Source organism: Saccopteryx bilineata, chromosome 4 (genome assembly GCF_036850765.1).
Source record: "Saccopteryx bilineata isolate mSacBil1 chromosome 4, mSacBil1_pri_phased_curated, whole genome shotgun sequence".
NCBI lineage: Eukaryota > Metazoa > Chordata > Mammalia > Chiroptera > Emballonuridae > Saccopteryx > Saccopteryx bilineata.
In genome coordinates this window covers 241,152,396-241,168,203 of record NC_089493.1, presented here as the reverse complement: position 1 = coordinate 241,168,203, position 15,808 = coordinate 241,152,396, and positions in this window count along the sequence as shown.

Sequence of the window (15,808 nt, the reverse complement as noted above, 5' to 3'; positions counted from 1 at the left end):
TGTGGAACTAGAGAATGTATAAATGGCTTTGGGAGCCCTGTGTGTATTTGCTCATTGGCCAGTACAAGTCTTGAATAAAGGAATGGCTCAGCATTTTTTGGCCCCACTGTTTCTTTACTGTCTGCCCCAATCTTATGAGAACCAGCATGTGTGTGGCCATGACTGCTGCGACTACTGGCCATACGTTTGGCGTTGTTTGTGGCAGGATTCGGATCAGATCAGTATGGAGCCGCCACCACCCTTGAGTGATAGGGTAGAGGACTGGCTGTTGTTATGGTTCCCCATGGCTGTCCTTTTGGGGACTGTGGGCTGGCTTATTTTTACATCCCTGCGAGATGAAACCGAGAGCTCTGTGCAAGAGGCTGCCTGGGACCTGCAAACCAAAGAGTGGAAGGAGTTGGAATGGCCATGGGAGAAAGAGATGCAGTTCCTGGAACTGGAGCAAGTGCTGGAGCAGGAGGCCGACCGGGTTTGTGAGTTGCACCTGGAAATGGAGCTGTCTCTGGAGAAGTAATTACAGGTGCATGAGTTGCAGTTTGCACTGGAAGTTGTGGAGAGCTGGCAGCCGCAGGAGCCTAAGCTGGAGCCGTGCCGGCAGAGTGGCTCTGAGTCAGCAGGAGCAGGCATTTCCAGCTCCTCTTCTGAGGATGAGGAGACTGGGGCTGAGGTTGCCGTCCCAAGACTCTAGAAGGTAAAAGCCCAGCAGCAAAGAGTACCTACTAAGCCCCTGGTAGGTTTGCTACAATTATGGGACATAGGGGTGGATGGCAGCATGCCCTCTGGAGCAGAGGTGGAAATGTTGGCCGTCAATGCCACATGCTCCCCCCTTGGGGCAGTGTCTTAAGAGTTGCCAGGACGGCAGGGATGAGAGGGGAGGCCTGAGGCCCCATGTGTGTGAACAGACTCTTGGACTGCAACCAGAGGGGGTACCAGCTCCCTTGTTGGATGGACATGCGACCTTTGGACAATATGAGAGACCCTAATGGAGGGGGAGCAGTCTGGTTGAAATTGTATGACTTATGCTGTTGCTGTGATGTGCCTAATTCCTTGCACAGGAATGCCTGTGGTGTGAATTGCAAAGTGAGCAAAAGGGGTGGAATGTTGGGAAAATGAGTTTGTAAAATTTGTGTTCTTTGAGTTTGCTCACTTTTATTGTTAAAAATGTCACTGGGCAGCTGTCTGTGAAATTGCTAATTACCTTCCTGCTTGAGAAGGGCCATTGTTATGTCTTTTTCCCTTCTGCCAGCATTTTCGCCTGACCTTGAAGATAAATACACTTCATAAACCAGTTTATTTCTTTACAGTCTCTCACTATATATATATATATATATATATATATATATATATATATATATTTGTTTTTTATAAAGTACATTTTCTTATTTAAAAGCATATAAAACAAAAAATTTGTGTGATTTTGGGGGGCCAGAATGGATTAATTGCATTTCATTAATTTAAGTGGGAAAATTTGATTTGACACATGAGTAAGTTGAGTCATGAGCTCGGCCATGAAATGAATTAAACTTGTGTGTCAAGGTACCACTGTATATCTATTTTGGTATGTGCCCATGAAATAGATAGATTTGGAGATATTATGCCCATTTCACAGATTGAAAATCATAGAAGACCCTTAGGATCTTAATTATAGGTTTACTAGAACATGTCTTCTGATTATTGATTTAATTGGTGTTCCACAGTCTTTACTGCTTTGTGATCAATGCAGTTTCGGAAGACAACCCTACTATTTTAAGCAATGAATACTTTTTATACTCTTTCTTTTGGTGGCTGCCATTTTGGAAGCAGTCTACTTCACTAGGCTTTCAGAGGCTAATGAGTATACAAATTTGTAAAAAAAAAAAAAGTCCAATACTAAAATTTAGGGGTTTTATTTCCTCCTCATATGTACCTAAATAGTTTTTGTTAAGCCTAGGGTCTTCTGTACGAAGTTAGGAATGTTCCTTTATTTTCTTTCCAGGGATAGTCCCTGGCTTCCCATTAGTCTAACTTATAATTGTGTTGCAATTTTCACCTATAAGATGTGCTTGGCATCAAGTCATGAGAAATGCTTTGTGACATTGAAATTAGTGAGATCAGACACCTGGTTCTGTGGAAGTTGGCCTGTACGAGTATGAATGTATCGTAGACAGATAGGCTTCCTTTCTGAGGTAATTTAAAGTACATTATATCCATATATACTCTTCTTTCCATGAAAGAGCAGTTCAAGGTAAAGTTGTGGGGGAATTATTCATTCCCAGCGGGGTAGGTTTGGGCAGCCCACCTAGGGTTAAGTTGGCTTACTGTATAGAAAGAAAAAATTTTTTCAAAATTTTGTATTTAGATCTTAAAGTGAACTCAACTAAAAAAATGTTAACAGGAAATAATAGATGTGAGAAGATAGGAGAGAGATCTAGGAAGTATAAGAGAGACTTGGTTTTTATAGGGTTTTTTTTGTTTGTTTGTTTTTTTGGAATAAAAGGAAATCTGTAAAACACTGGGCACTCTTAGAACACTTTACACTATTTTACTCAACATTATATTTAAGCGTTGACCTAGGAATCTTCTTAAGTTCTATATTCAAAAGAATGAGGAAAACATACTTGAATCATAGTTGCATTGTGAGTTGACTGAATTCTTTTGAATGCCTCTCCTTTATTTGGTAAGTGTACATTATGTTGTTACCAAGTACTGTTCACAAGATGCTTTTAGAAGTGGAGGCCTGACATTTTTATATTTTATTCCTTTTTGGTTTTGTTCCATGGTGAGTGAGAAAAAATGATGGAATTTCACATGTAACTCAGAGCTATTTATTATTCTTTATCCTCTTCATTGTATACACTAGTGACCAATGCATTAAATATCTTGATGATTCTACAGATGACCTTTCTTAAATTGGTAACATTTTTTAGTGGATTTCTGGAAGAGTTCTGTCTGGCCATCTAAACTTGGGCTGAAAAAGCAAGGCATTAATATAGGAAATGTTTCTACCAAATATTGTTATTGACAATAAGAAACTGTTGTATTCACTTTATTTTTCTAGGCTGGGTTTAATACAAGCTCTTATCCTGGTAAGACTGCCAAGAAATTCAATCTCAATCATCACTAAGGTCCTCTTCCTGACACCCTGATCACCCAAAGGTTTTAAGGATCCTCTACAGTCAGGACATTATGTTCCTCAGTCTTTAGTTTTAACTGCTTATTTCCTAAGCCACGTAAAACATTGTCACTTCTGTGCCAAGACTGGGGACAAGACCTTTCCCCAAGGTGTCCTTTGATATGATTCTTAGTATTTTATGTCCATCACTCTTCTATAGGTCACCTTTAAGCCACATCAGAGGGTTGTCACCTTTTGAAGAGAGGGTATGTGGGTACATTTGTGTAAAGATTAGCTATGGTTCCCACCTTCTCAAGAGAAGCTCTCTTTCTTCCTCCCCAACCTCAAAGCCTCCACTTATCTCATCTCCTCTCTGGAATGACCCAGTATAATCTCTTCCATGAGTTTAAGTCTTTTTAAATTAAAGTCATGAGGGGGTGTCATTTTCTGGGTTCCCAATAGTTTGTTTTATAGTTGGACACAAAATCACTTGAGGCAAATGCAAGGAGACACATAAACTTAGAAACCTCCTCTTTGGGATAAAGAGGGGAAATATCCTATAGATGAGAAAATAAATAACACATATTGATGATTTGATAAGTTATTCAGCCTCTTATCATTATTAGTTTTATTAGAGACTTTATTTTTTAAGAGTAGTTCTAGGTTTACAACAAAATTGAGAGAAATGTACAAAGATTTTTCACATACCCTCTGCCCACACACACACATAGCTTTCTTGTTATCAACACCCAGAGCGGTACATTTCTTTTTTACCAAGGATGAATTCGCACTGACACATCAAATCATCCAAAGTTCATAGTTTAGCTTAGGGTTCACTGTTGATGTTGTACATTATATGGGCTTGGACAAATGTATAATGGCATATGTCCATCATTATAATATCATACGGAGTATATTCAGTGCTCTAGAAGTCCCCTGTTCTCTGCCTATTCTCTGTACCACTCCACCTCAGCAATCACTGATCTTCTTATAGTCTCCATAGTTTTGCCTTTCTAGAATGTCATGTAGCTGGAATCACACAGTATGAAGTTTTGTAAGATTGGCTTCTTTCACTTAATAATATGCATTTAAGTTTCTTCCATATCTTTTCATGGCTTACTAACCCTTTTCTTAAACATTAAATAATATTCAATTGTTTGGACATACCACAAGGACATCTTGTTTGCTTCCAAGTTTTGGCAATCATGATAAAGCTCCTACAAACATCTGCATACAGGTTTTTTTGTCAATGTAGTTTCCAACTCCCTTGGATAAATATCAAGGAGCACAATTGCAGGATCATAGGGTAAAAATATATTTAGTTTTGTAAGAAACAGGCAAACTGTCTTTCAAAGTGACATTTTGCATTCCCACCAGAACATATGAGCATTTCTGTTGCACCACATCCTCGCCAGCATTTGGTGTGGTCAGTGTTCTGGGTTTTGGCAATCTAACAGATGTGTACTGTTATTTTATTGTTTTAATTTGCATTTCCCTATGACCTGTAATATGGGGCATCTTTTTGTATGACTATTTGCCATCTGTGCACCTTCTTTGGTATGATGTGTCTATTAAGTTCTTTGGCTCATTTTTTTTTTTTTTATAAATAAATTTTTATTTTAATGGGGTGACATCAATAAATCAGGGTACATACATTCAAAGAAAACATTTCCAGGTTATCTTGTCATTTAGTTATGTTGCATACCCATCACCCGAAGAGAGATCATCCTCCGCCACCCTCCATCCAGTTCTCTCTGTACCCCTCCCCCCTCCCCCTCTCCCTCCTTCCCTCCCCCCACCCCCCATAGCCACCACACTCCTGTTCATGCCTCTTAGTCTCGCTTTTATGTCCCACCAATGTATGGAATCCTGCAGTTCCTGTTTTTTTCTGATTCGCTTATTTCACCCCGCACAATGCTACCAAGACTCCACCATTCCACTATAAGTGATCCAATGTCACCATTTCTCCTAGCTGAATAATATACCATGGTGTATATGTGCCCCATCTTCTTCATTCAGTCCTCTATTTTTTTTACAGTGATTAAAAGCCTTTAAGCGAACTCTTGGCCAATACAGCAAGAATCCATAAATGAGTAGTGTCCTTAACATGTTCCCCAAGTCCAAGTTGGCCCCATCACCATGCCAAATCCCTGAAAAATGCAACCCAACCACAGTTCAGTCTGTTAGGAGCAGTCACAGGGAGCAGGAGACCAGGAAAGTTCCCCACAGGAAAAGTCCTCATGGCACTGGAATTGTCACCATTCTATACTTTGCAGCTCATGTCCAAGTCCCAATGACCGCTGCTTCTAGCTGGTAATGATTCAGGTAGACTGGAAAAAGCCATTTGCAGCATGCGGGGATATGGAGCTTCTGTTCTCCTCTGCCTGGAGAGTTGAGACCAGGTTGCTTTTCCCTGGAACTCTGTGACTGTGGTCTGGTAAAGAGAACCTTGGGATACACTAAGCTGGGTGGCAAAGGTAAATTCATAATACAAGTTGGCAAAAGGAGGAAAGAGAGCTCTAAATTAAGAGTAGGTCCCAGCCTGAAATATGAGTGGGGCATTGAGGTAGGAGGGATAAAGGAAACACTATATATTAAGCAAAGCAGCAGAAAATAGGACTATCAACACCCACAACAGAGATCTTTGAGGGAAGAATAAAAAAACCTGACTATTCAGGCAAAACATACTTAAGTGGCCCTTGTGCAAATGAGATCAGTTTACCTGCTTCTTGGAAGAAATACCATAGGCTCATCCACAGTGTCGTAGATGGCCCTGGGCACCTTCAGCCTTCAGTGACAAACCCCAGCTTTCTGGGCAAGGTTAGGTCATAGGTGGCTGGAGCAGGGCTGGAAGAGACTGAACCCTCCCTTAGAGGAGCGAGGGGGAAGCCCACCTTCCAGTGTCCCTGTTTCCTCACAGCAGAGGTGTGTAAGCCTGGCAGGCTTTAGCTCAATGACCTTCCTTTCCACTATTGAAGCAGGACCCAGATGGCATCCTATGAGACCCCTTTGGGGTGTTGGAGCCTTTAAGGGTGTATCCTAAAAGCTGGTAGTTCCCCCTGATCTCTATTGGGCTTTTTCTGCCTCTAGGTATCTTAAAAACCATTCTTAGAAGATCTCGCTGAGGGGTTTGAGGATCCCCATCTGCATATATAAATCTTTTCCATATATCTGGAGCTATTTGGAAAAAAGACAGAACAGTGTTATTAGCTAGATCTAATAAAGAAGGTAGTAGTTTGCAGGCGAAAAAGATTTGGTGTCTCCTGTTCATCAGCATTCAAAAGAAATGTAAATTTTTTTTTTTTAAGTAAAAAGCATGATATGGTAGACCCGTCGGAGTCATTGGCCTGGTGTGCAGGATTCCCGGGTTCGATTCCCGGCCAGAGCACACAGGAGAAGCGCCCATCTACCTCTCCACTCCTCCCCCTCTCCTTCCTCTTGGTCTCTCTCCTCCCACCCGCAGCCAAGGCTCCACCGGAGCAAATCCACCCTGGGCACTAAGGATGGCCCCATGGCCTCCGCCCCAGTCGCTAGAATGGCTCCGGTTGTAACAGAGCAACATCCCAGATGGGCAGAGCATTCCCCCCGGTAGGCATGCCAGGTGGATCCCAGTCAGGCACATGCAGGAGTCTGTCTGACTGTTTGGCTCAATTTTAAATAATGTTTGTTTTCTTATTTTTCTATTAATTTTCATTCTTCTTAAAAGAATAAAAACAAAGGCATATTAATGTTTAGTGTAGTCCTGGCCGGTTGGTTCAGCGGTAGAGCGTCAGCCTAGCGTGCGGAGGACCCGGGTTCGATTCCCAGCCAGGGCACACAGGAGAAGCGCCCATTTGCTTCTCCACCCCTCCGCCGCGCTTTCCTCTCTGTCTCTCTCTTCCCCTCCCGCAGCCAAGGCTCCATTGGAGCAAAGATGGCCCAGGCGCTGGGCATGGCTCTGTGGCCTCTGCCTCAGGTGCTAGAGTGGCTCTGGTCGCAACATGGCGACGCCCAGGGTGGGCAGAGCATCGCCCCCTGGTGGGCAGAGCGTCGCCCCTGGTGGGCGTGCCAGGTGGATCCTGGTCGGGCGCATGCGGGAGTCTGTCTGACTGTCTCTCCCTGTTTCCAGCTTCAGAAAAATGAAAAAAAAAATGTTTAGTGTATAGTTGTTAGTATGTGCTTCTCAAAATATATTAGGAATCAAAGATAACTTTTCTCTAGTCAACATGTTCTAAACAGAGGACAGTTTTTATCTAACTTCTTTCCTAAAGAAAGTTAAAGAAGTTGAGCCAGTGATTGAATCTATGGTGGAAATAAATGGATGAGAGGAAGCCTTTCCGTGATGTGCAGCCTTGCAGAAGCAGGACCAGTTAGAAACAGACCTGCCATGCTGGAGAGGAACCTGGTGGGACTGAGCGTGGGGTTGGGCCGACACCATAAAAAGGTTCAGCTATTTGATACAGGCCTGGACTACTGTACTGGCCCTTTGTCCATCTTATCTTGGTCATTTCTCTGGTTCTCCATGAACGTGTTTCTGCAGAAAGTGACATCCATGGAAAACTTGAGAGAATCCATACTTGAAAGGAATTTAAGAACAGTATGAGGCAATTTAAAAAATATCAGATAACAGCTAAAATTTCTGTAAAGTCTGTAGGAGATTATCTAAATAACTACTAATGGGTAAGGTATGCAGAGTGAAGCCTGTGTCTAGTTCTAAGTAGTATTAACATTCCATGCTACTGCTTCATTGCCAAATTAGAGAAATAGAAAAATCTGAGTCTTAATATGTTTTTCTTGATTTCTAATTTCCACTTTTGAATAAAGGCATGAAAACCTTTGGGTAAAAACTGAAACTCGGCCCTGGTCAGTTGGCTTAGTGGTAGAGCATCAGCTTGGGGTGTGGAAGTCTCGGGTTCGATTCCCGGCCAGGGCACACAGGAGAAGAGCCCATCTGCTTCTCCACCCTTCTCCCTCTCCTTCCTCTCTGTCTCTCTCTTCCCCTCCTGCAGCCAAGGCTCCATTGGAGCAAAGTTGGCCCAGGCACTGAGGATGGCTCTGTGGCCTCTGCCTCAAGAGCTAGAATGACTCTGGCAGCAGCAGAGCAATGCCCCAGATGGGCAAAGCATTGCCCCCTACTGGACTTACCAGGTGGATCGTAGTTGGGCGCATGCGGGAGTGTGTCTCTGCTTCCCTGCTTCTCACTTTGGAAAAATACAAAAAAAACCCAAAACACCCTAAACAAACAAAAAAAACCCCACAACTGAGTCTCAAACACAGCATAGAGATCATTTGCACATATTTAAAAGAAAAATACTACCACATACCTAGAGGATGAGAACTACTTAGTGCTTAATTTTTCATTTTCCTTGTGATTAAGTGACTTGAAGAATGTACATTATTTAAAGAAAGAATTCTGGTTACCTAGTTTGTTTTTAATACCTGTTGAGCTTGCTAAGTGAGATGTGATTTCAGTTTTGTTTACTAGATAAAATAGCTACTCAGCTTATCACAAAGCAGAACGTGTTTATATTCCAAGACCTGTGATTTGATGACTGGACCTGCCTAGTAGCATTCTGATGTTGCCAACTGCATAGTTGATTTACATGGTTATTGTATTTTACAATGTAAAATTGGAACTGGGATTTTAAGAAGTCTCTAATTTAGTGATTTCTTCTAAATTCCCTGTGATGCCTTTTAAAATATACAAATATCTAAACATCATTGGGTCAGAATCTTTTGTTAGTGGAAGCCAGGAACCCACTGATTTTGTCCATCACTCTCAGAAATTATACTATACCATCTGTAAGCCATGTAGTAAATGATGAGTGGTGGAACTGTAGCTTAATTTCTCATTTAATCAGACTTTAAACATAGCAGCAGAGAATTCTAAAAAGAGAAAATTGCTTCAAAATAGACAGTTTTGTTTTAAAGTCTCCCTATTTCATAACTTGTTTCTATTCAAAACAAAAGATCTTGAAGTATTCCAGGCTCTATGCAGCCTTTCATGACTAATTGGATGAAAGTGCTCTCATCCTCAGTGGCGCTCTCCTACCTGTCATCACACTCGGGGATGGAATAAGGACTTATTTTGTTTGTAATGTTTAGTGGATATTTTTGTAATGTTTAGCTTTAGTCATTCATGTTGACATTTCTGGTGTCATGAATTGTTTTTTCTTCTTAATGTTATTTAAATAAGAATTTGGTAAAATAAAGCATAGAATGAAGATAAAGATATTATGGTATCTATTTTAGAAAAGGCCTTCTTTCACAAAAAATAATCTTTAAAAATTAAAGTCACAGAGTTTAAAATACAGACAACCATTTTGTAATATGTACAAATTATTAACTATGACTGATTTTTTTTTCTTTAAGTGTAAAACCAAGGCAGAAAAGAATTACTTTGTTTAGTTTGGCCTATTTGAATTCTATACATGGATTCAGTACTTCTGTAAGTTTTTTCTACTGTTCAATGATATGTTTTTGGGATGCTTCTCTATTTATACCCTTGGTATATTACTCACTCATTTCTACTGCTGTGGACATTGCAGAATAAAAATATGCAAGTTTATTTATTTGTTCTATTGTTGATGGACATTTGGATTACTTTCAGTTCTCTCGTTACAAGCATTGTTACTGTGAATATTCTTATAAAAATTTTTATTAATATATTATTTAATATTATAAAGTTTACTCCTTAAAGTGTACATGTTTTATTGTATTTACAAAATTGTGAAACTATCATCAAATTTTCATTCTTAAGCATTTTATCATGTCTTAAAGAAACCCTGTACACATTAATAGTCACCACCTCCACTTCACATCTCTCAGTCTCCGGCAACCACTAATCTACTCCTATCTCTATAGATTTGCCTATTCTGGACATTTTATCTAAATGTAATTATGTAATATGTGGCCTATGTGATATTTTGAGGTACTTACGAGTATGGCAGAATCATTTTTACCTTTCCAGTAGAAATGTATAAGAATTTTACTTTTTCCACATTCTTGCCTTGTTAGTATATGTCTTTGATAATAGTCATCCTAATGGTATGAATTGGTATCTTGTGGTTTTGATTTTCATTTCTCTAATACTAATGATGTTGAGTGTATATTTATGTGCTATTGGCCATTCATATTTCTTTTCTGGAGAAGGAAGGTGTATTCAAACTCTTTTCCAATTTTAATATTTGACTGTTTGTCTTATTTTTGAGATGTGAGAACTCTTCATATTTTATACAAACCCCTTATCAAATGTATAATTTGCCAATGTTCTTCCATTCTGTTATTTCACTTTTCATGGTGTTCTTTAAGGCATAAATATTTTAAGTCTTGATAAAGTTCAATTTATAAATTATTCTTTCACTGCTTGTGCTTTTAATGCCACATCTAAGAAACCATTGCCTAATGGGAAGTCCCAAAGATTTATGTGTAAGTTTTTTTTTCTAATAGTTTTAGCTCTTACTTTTAGGTCTTTTTTCCATTTTTCAATAGATAGTGTGAAATATGGTTCAGCTTCATTCTTTTACACGCAGGTATTTAGTTGTCTCAGAATCATTTGTTGCAAAACTATTTTTTCCCCTTGAATTTTCTTGGTATTTTTGTTGAAACACATTTATTATAAATTTCAGGGTTGATTTTTGGACTCTCAATTCTGATTCACTGATTTATATATTCTTGTGCCAGTACCATACTGTTTTGATTAATGTAGCTTTTTAGTAGTTTTGAAATCTGGTTACATGTCCTTTTTTATATTAAGTATAACATTTATTTAATTTCTAAAGTTTACATACTAATAGTATAAAATTTAAAAATATAACGAATAAAAAATGAATATCACTTATAATGCCATCCATCAGAATTAGTATTTTAGAATGTCTGTTTGGTCTCTTTTTAGGGAGCATTGTAAATTTAATATTCAATTGATCCACTTGCAATGTGATTAGCAGTGACAGTATTTTTCTTCTAAGACAAGAATCTTCATGAAGTTCTTGTGTAATACTTAAACTTTTATATTTTAATAACAGATATAACTGAAACACATAAATAGAAGTTAATGACAAAGTAAATTTTCTATTTCAACTTATTTTTATAGCTTTCAATTCTATTTGTAAGGGGAGACAGTTTACTTTCTAATATAATGTAGTTTTTTTTATTGGGCTAAAGTAAGGTTACTTTGTGTTATATGGTTATCTTTACTTCTAATAAGCTCTTAATACCATTATATAACTTATAGTCAAAATTATTAGAGTTTGACACTCCAAAGGGGTCTGTGAAGACTGTTAAAACCAGTGGTTTCTCAGTTAAACAACCACAAAAAAGTCAGAAAAAATTATGAAACATAAACAGATTCAAATAGAATCACCTGGATTCTAAATATAAACAAATATCAGCATACTATTATTTCCCTAGAGAGAATTGTCTTTCAGAAAAAGTTAAGATAGAACCTTTTGTTTACCCTAACTCAATGCTATGGAGTTTTAATGCTTATGTGAGACCTCTGTCTCCCCAGGCCTTTGAGAGAGTCCCTTCAAAATGATTTCTTAGACCCCCTCATGGGAGATCATTCATGAGGACAGGGGACAAGAGCACAGCAGCACTGATGATGTGAAATCAATTATATTGACAAATTAGTGAAGTGTGAGGAAAACAATTATAGGATAGGTGAAGTGTACTCTGAATTAATACAGTAAAGATACAAATTCCATAGCAAAAAAATTATTCAAAATAAAGTTATCCTTAATTGATAAATGCTAAAACCAAGATTCATTCTTTCTTTCTCATCACATATTAGATTTATCATTGTCTTGTGAACTGTACTTTCAATATATCTTGAATCTTTCTAGTTCTTTCCATCCTTAGAGCCCTAACTTAATCCTAACTATATCATTTTGATACTTCATGTCTCCTGGTATCTGCTGTTGCATACATACTTCTAAACCAGTCTTCATACAGTGGACAGACCTTTTAAAAACATAAATTGGGTCATGTCATTTCCCCAATAAAAACCCTTAAATGTTTTCTTGTACTTTTATAAAAATTTTCAAATCATCAATGAAGTGGCTGACATATTCAGTGAAGAAATATATGTATTAAGATAGAGCCAATATAAAAACAATATAGAAATGTTATAAAAATGAGTATGTGAAGTAAAAAGTGAGTGAAATAATAGAAACTTAGCTTCAGTTCTGATGTCAACTAAATACATAGCATGCTTCATTTTTTCTTAGAAGGACAAAAATATTTAGGTCTGTTCAGTTCCAAAATTCTAAGGAGTTATGTTTTATCTTTTTTGATGCTGAACAATAAAAGAGAAAATATGTCAAGATTTCTGAATATATAATATCTGTAGTTCACATAGTGCTATTTAGTTTAAAAAGTGTACATGATTATCTGATATGATGTTCTAACTTCTTTCTTCCTGTCATTTTGTTTTCCAGATTTTAGCAGACCAAGAATAATTGAGTTTTCCAAGACTTCCTTTTCATTATTCTATTTTGTTAGAGATACAATACTTGCTAATCAAGGTAAACATTGAAGGAGTTTGCTATGTAAAATCTAGTTTTAATACTGTGAATAGATTCATAGAAAAATGTGTATAAATTCTCAGTTATATTTGTTTTCATTCCTAGAATATATATATATTGAAACAATGACGAGTAATGCTTCTGAAAATTCTTCTAATCTAATTAGCAAATTAAAGTTTCTTATTATTAAGATTGTTACTTTGTAGAATGTCATGTCTGGAAATTCACAGAAGGGTAAGTGGAAATCTAGAGGGAATAAAATTGAGAAAGCTCAGTAATAAATTTCCATCAAGCACATGTAATATTCTACTATGTTTCTAATAACCTCTAAGCTATAATTTTCTAATGGAATAAAATAAGTCTGTCAGAGGCAAAATCGATACTTTCAATGTACGCACTAATGTTCTGTGAAATTAGAAATTGACCTTTTTTCCTTTTTTTTTCTTTTAAAGAATCCAAGTGGGTTTAGATGTTTAGATTATATATAACATTTGAAATACAAATCTCCTGATTATATTTGCTGAAAAATAAATCTTAAATGTTATGTGTCTTGTTATATGTCTTCTTAGTTGATAATAATGTATTAAAAATATAAATAGAAACTTTATTCTTCAAAATATGATTACTAATCAGTTAAGACAATTATTGTTTTAATATTTGCCAGCATATGTTGCTCAAATTAGAACTTGAACAAAAACTATATATATCAAAACTAACACTATTATTTCTTACAATGCTTTTGCTTAAAATTCATACCATTAGTAACTTGGAGTGAATATACATACATGTGAAATCTACTGTATGATACAATTTTCCCCACAAGTAACAGATTGTTGACTATAAATCAAGCTGCTATGCTAGCTCTGTGAACAAGCTATGAAAACATTTCAGCTTTTAAATATTTTGGATCAGTTCTTGTTGAGATTCTTGATAACTCACCAAATTAATATTTATTAATTTCTTACTCTGTTCAACCCATTTAACCAGTTGTTTTCTAACTGGAGTTGTTTGAAAGGAAAGGTGGATATTCCACACAACATATACAAGAGTTTCTAACTATATGATTCACAAATATTAGGTGATATTTTATTGCTTCATATTTATTTTGAAATATCCTCTAATTTTTGTGAGCACTATAGTTCCTTGGTATCAGTCTGAAAATTGACTATTGGATTGGCACATACTCAAGATTTTTGCCAGGCTGTAATTTCTATCATTACAGTCTCTTATATATTTGCTGCCATTGAGGCAGTATTGTTTATAATTAAGGGAATGGACTCTGGGGTCTACATGGGTCCAAATCCTAGCTCTACCAGTTACTATTCATGTGACCTTGGCCAAAGTATTAATTTATCTGAGACACAATTTTTTGTTGTTAAATGGAAATTTTAAAAGTTCCCATGGGTCTCTTGAGAAAATAAGATGAGGTGTTGCATAAAAGGAACTTAGAGCTATTCCCAGTGGGTAATAAAGCACAGCTCTCAGAAAGTTTTTGCCTATATTTTCTTTTCTTTGTCTACTCTTATGTGATGTTAGTTTTGGGGAAAAGAAAGGGAATATATTTTCCCCCAGAGTATGGGAATGGTTCCTGAGATCTACCTTGACTCATAGGAATGCCAGCCTTGGTCAATCTCATTAATTGAATAGAGGTTAAGGGAAGAATGGAAGAGATGTATTGCAGAGATAGGAATTTAACCCAGAGAAGGAACTCAGTGATCACTCACTGACTTAGTGCATAGACTAATGAGGAGGGGTCTTTAGGGAGGCATCGTTACTGTGAGCCTGACATTTCTTCTACTCTGAAACTTGTTCTGGTTCACCTTCTGCCTTGGTTTAAAGTGGTCTATACTTTCATTCCACTTTGTTGTTATTTTTTCTTACACCCAAATTTACATGTTAGCTGGAAATTTGGGTTTTTACAATTATGAAATTATAGATTCCAATGTAATTCTTGTGTAAATAGATCTAACTGGAATTGGGATTTTTTTGGGAAATGGCATCTTCTACAGTAACGCTCTGTGTTGTCATTTCCTTTGTACAATAGGCAGTGACTATTAATCTAAAGAAAGATGCTCTGGGCAGATCGAATGAGATGATTACTTAGCATGGAACTTAAAAAAAGTGTGTCACTGTAGGATATTTGGACATTTACCTGCTTTATAAAATGTCATATAAGTTAAAATTTAACAAATATTTCTTAATACCTCAACTAGGACGTAGCAGAAGGGAGACAATGAGATACAGACCAATGAACAAAGTCAACCCAAAGTGCTCACAAAAACAAAATAAAACAAAACAAACATGATAGTATACATTCCACTGTAGTTCCAGTATTTTCATATCTTTTTTCTCAACAAGATTTAGGGCTCCTTGTAAGCAGTTACATAATCTTAACTGAGTTTGGATTTTCAGTGTTTATGTGTGCTAAATGAAAGAGTGAATGAATGAGCGGACTTAGAACAATTGATCACTGTGTAGTGTAATGAAAGGTTCTGCCTTTGATGTGACAAGTCACGAGCAAGTAGAGTCTTACCCAGTGGTCTGGAGAGTTCATTCCTAGAGCTCTGGTGCTATTTCTAACTTCCTTGAAACAACAGTAGACCTATATTAAGGAAAAATGCCATGTTTTAATGTACAGCTATCCAAATGACTGCTCTCAAGACAAGAATCAGGGCTCTTCATGAATTGCTTGTTTAAGGTCAATTTTTATTTTGATCAAAGTGAAACATGTATATTTTAAAAAGTAAATAATTCTAAATACCTGTAGTAAAATAAATTACTATTCAAAAATAAGTTATTCTCATCAACCTTGGTCAATTCTCTCCTTACTGGTATCACACTGCAGGAGGTTTTAATTCTAAACTTAGTAGTGTCACACTTGGCTATGTAACTCTCTTTGGCCAATAACATGTGAATGGAAGTGATATGTGTCACTTCTGAGAAGAGACTTCAAGAGCCATAATATGGTTCTTCCATCATTCTTTTCCTTCTGCTACAAAATTGGCATTTTCCAAGTAGGCATTTCAGCCTTGATCCTGTAGTTAAGATGTGGAGAAGAGACATTTGTGGTGAACGTGAATGGGAATCTCATTCATGTGCTTTTCAGCCACTCAGAATTTAGTTATTTGTTACCGCAGCATAATTTACCTAAGCTGTCTGATAGGATGGCTTATTATTAAAGTGACCATGTCACTTACTGTCAAGCCTATACACT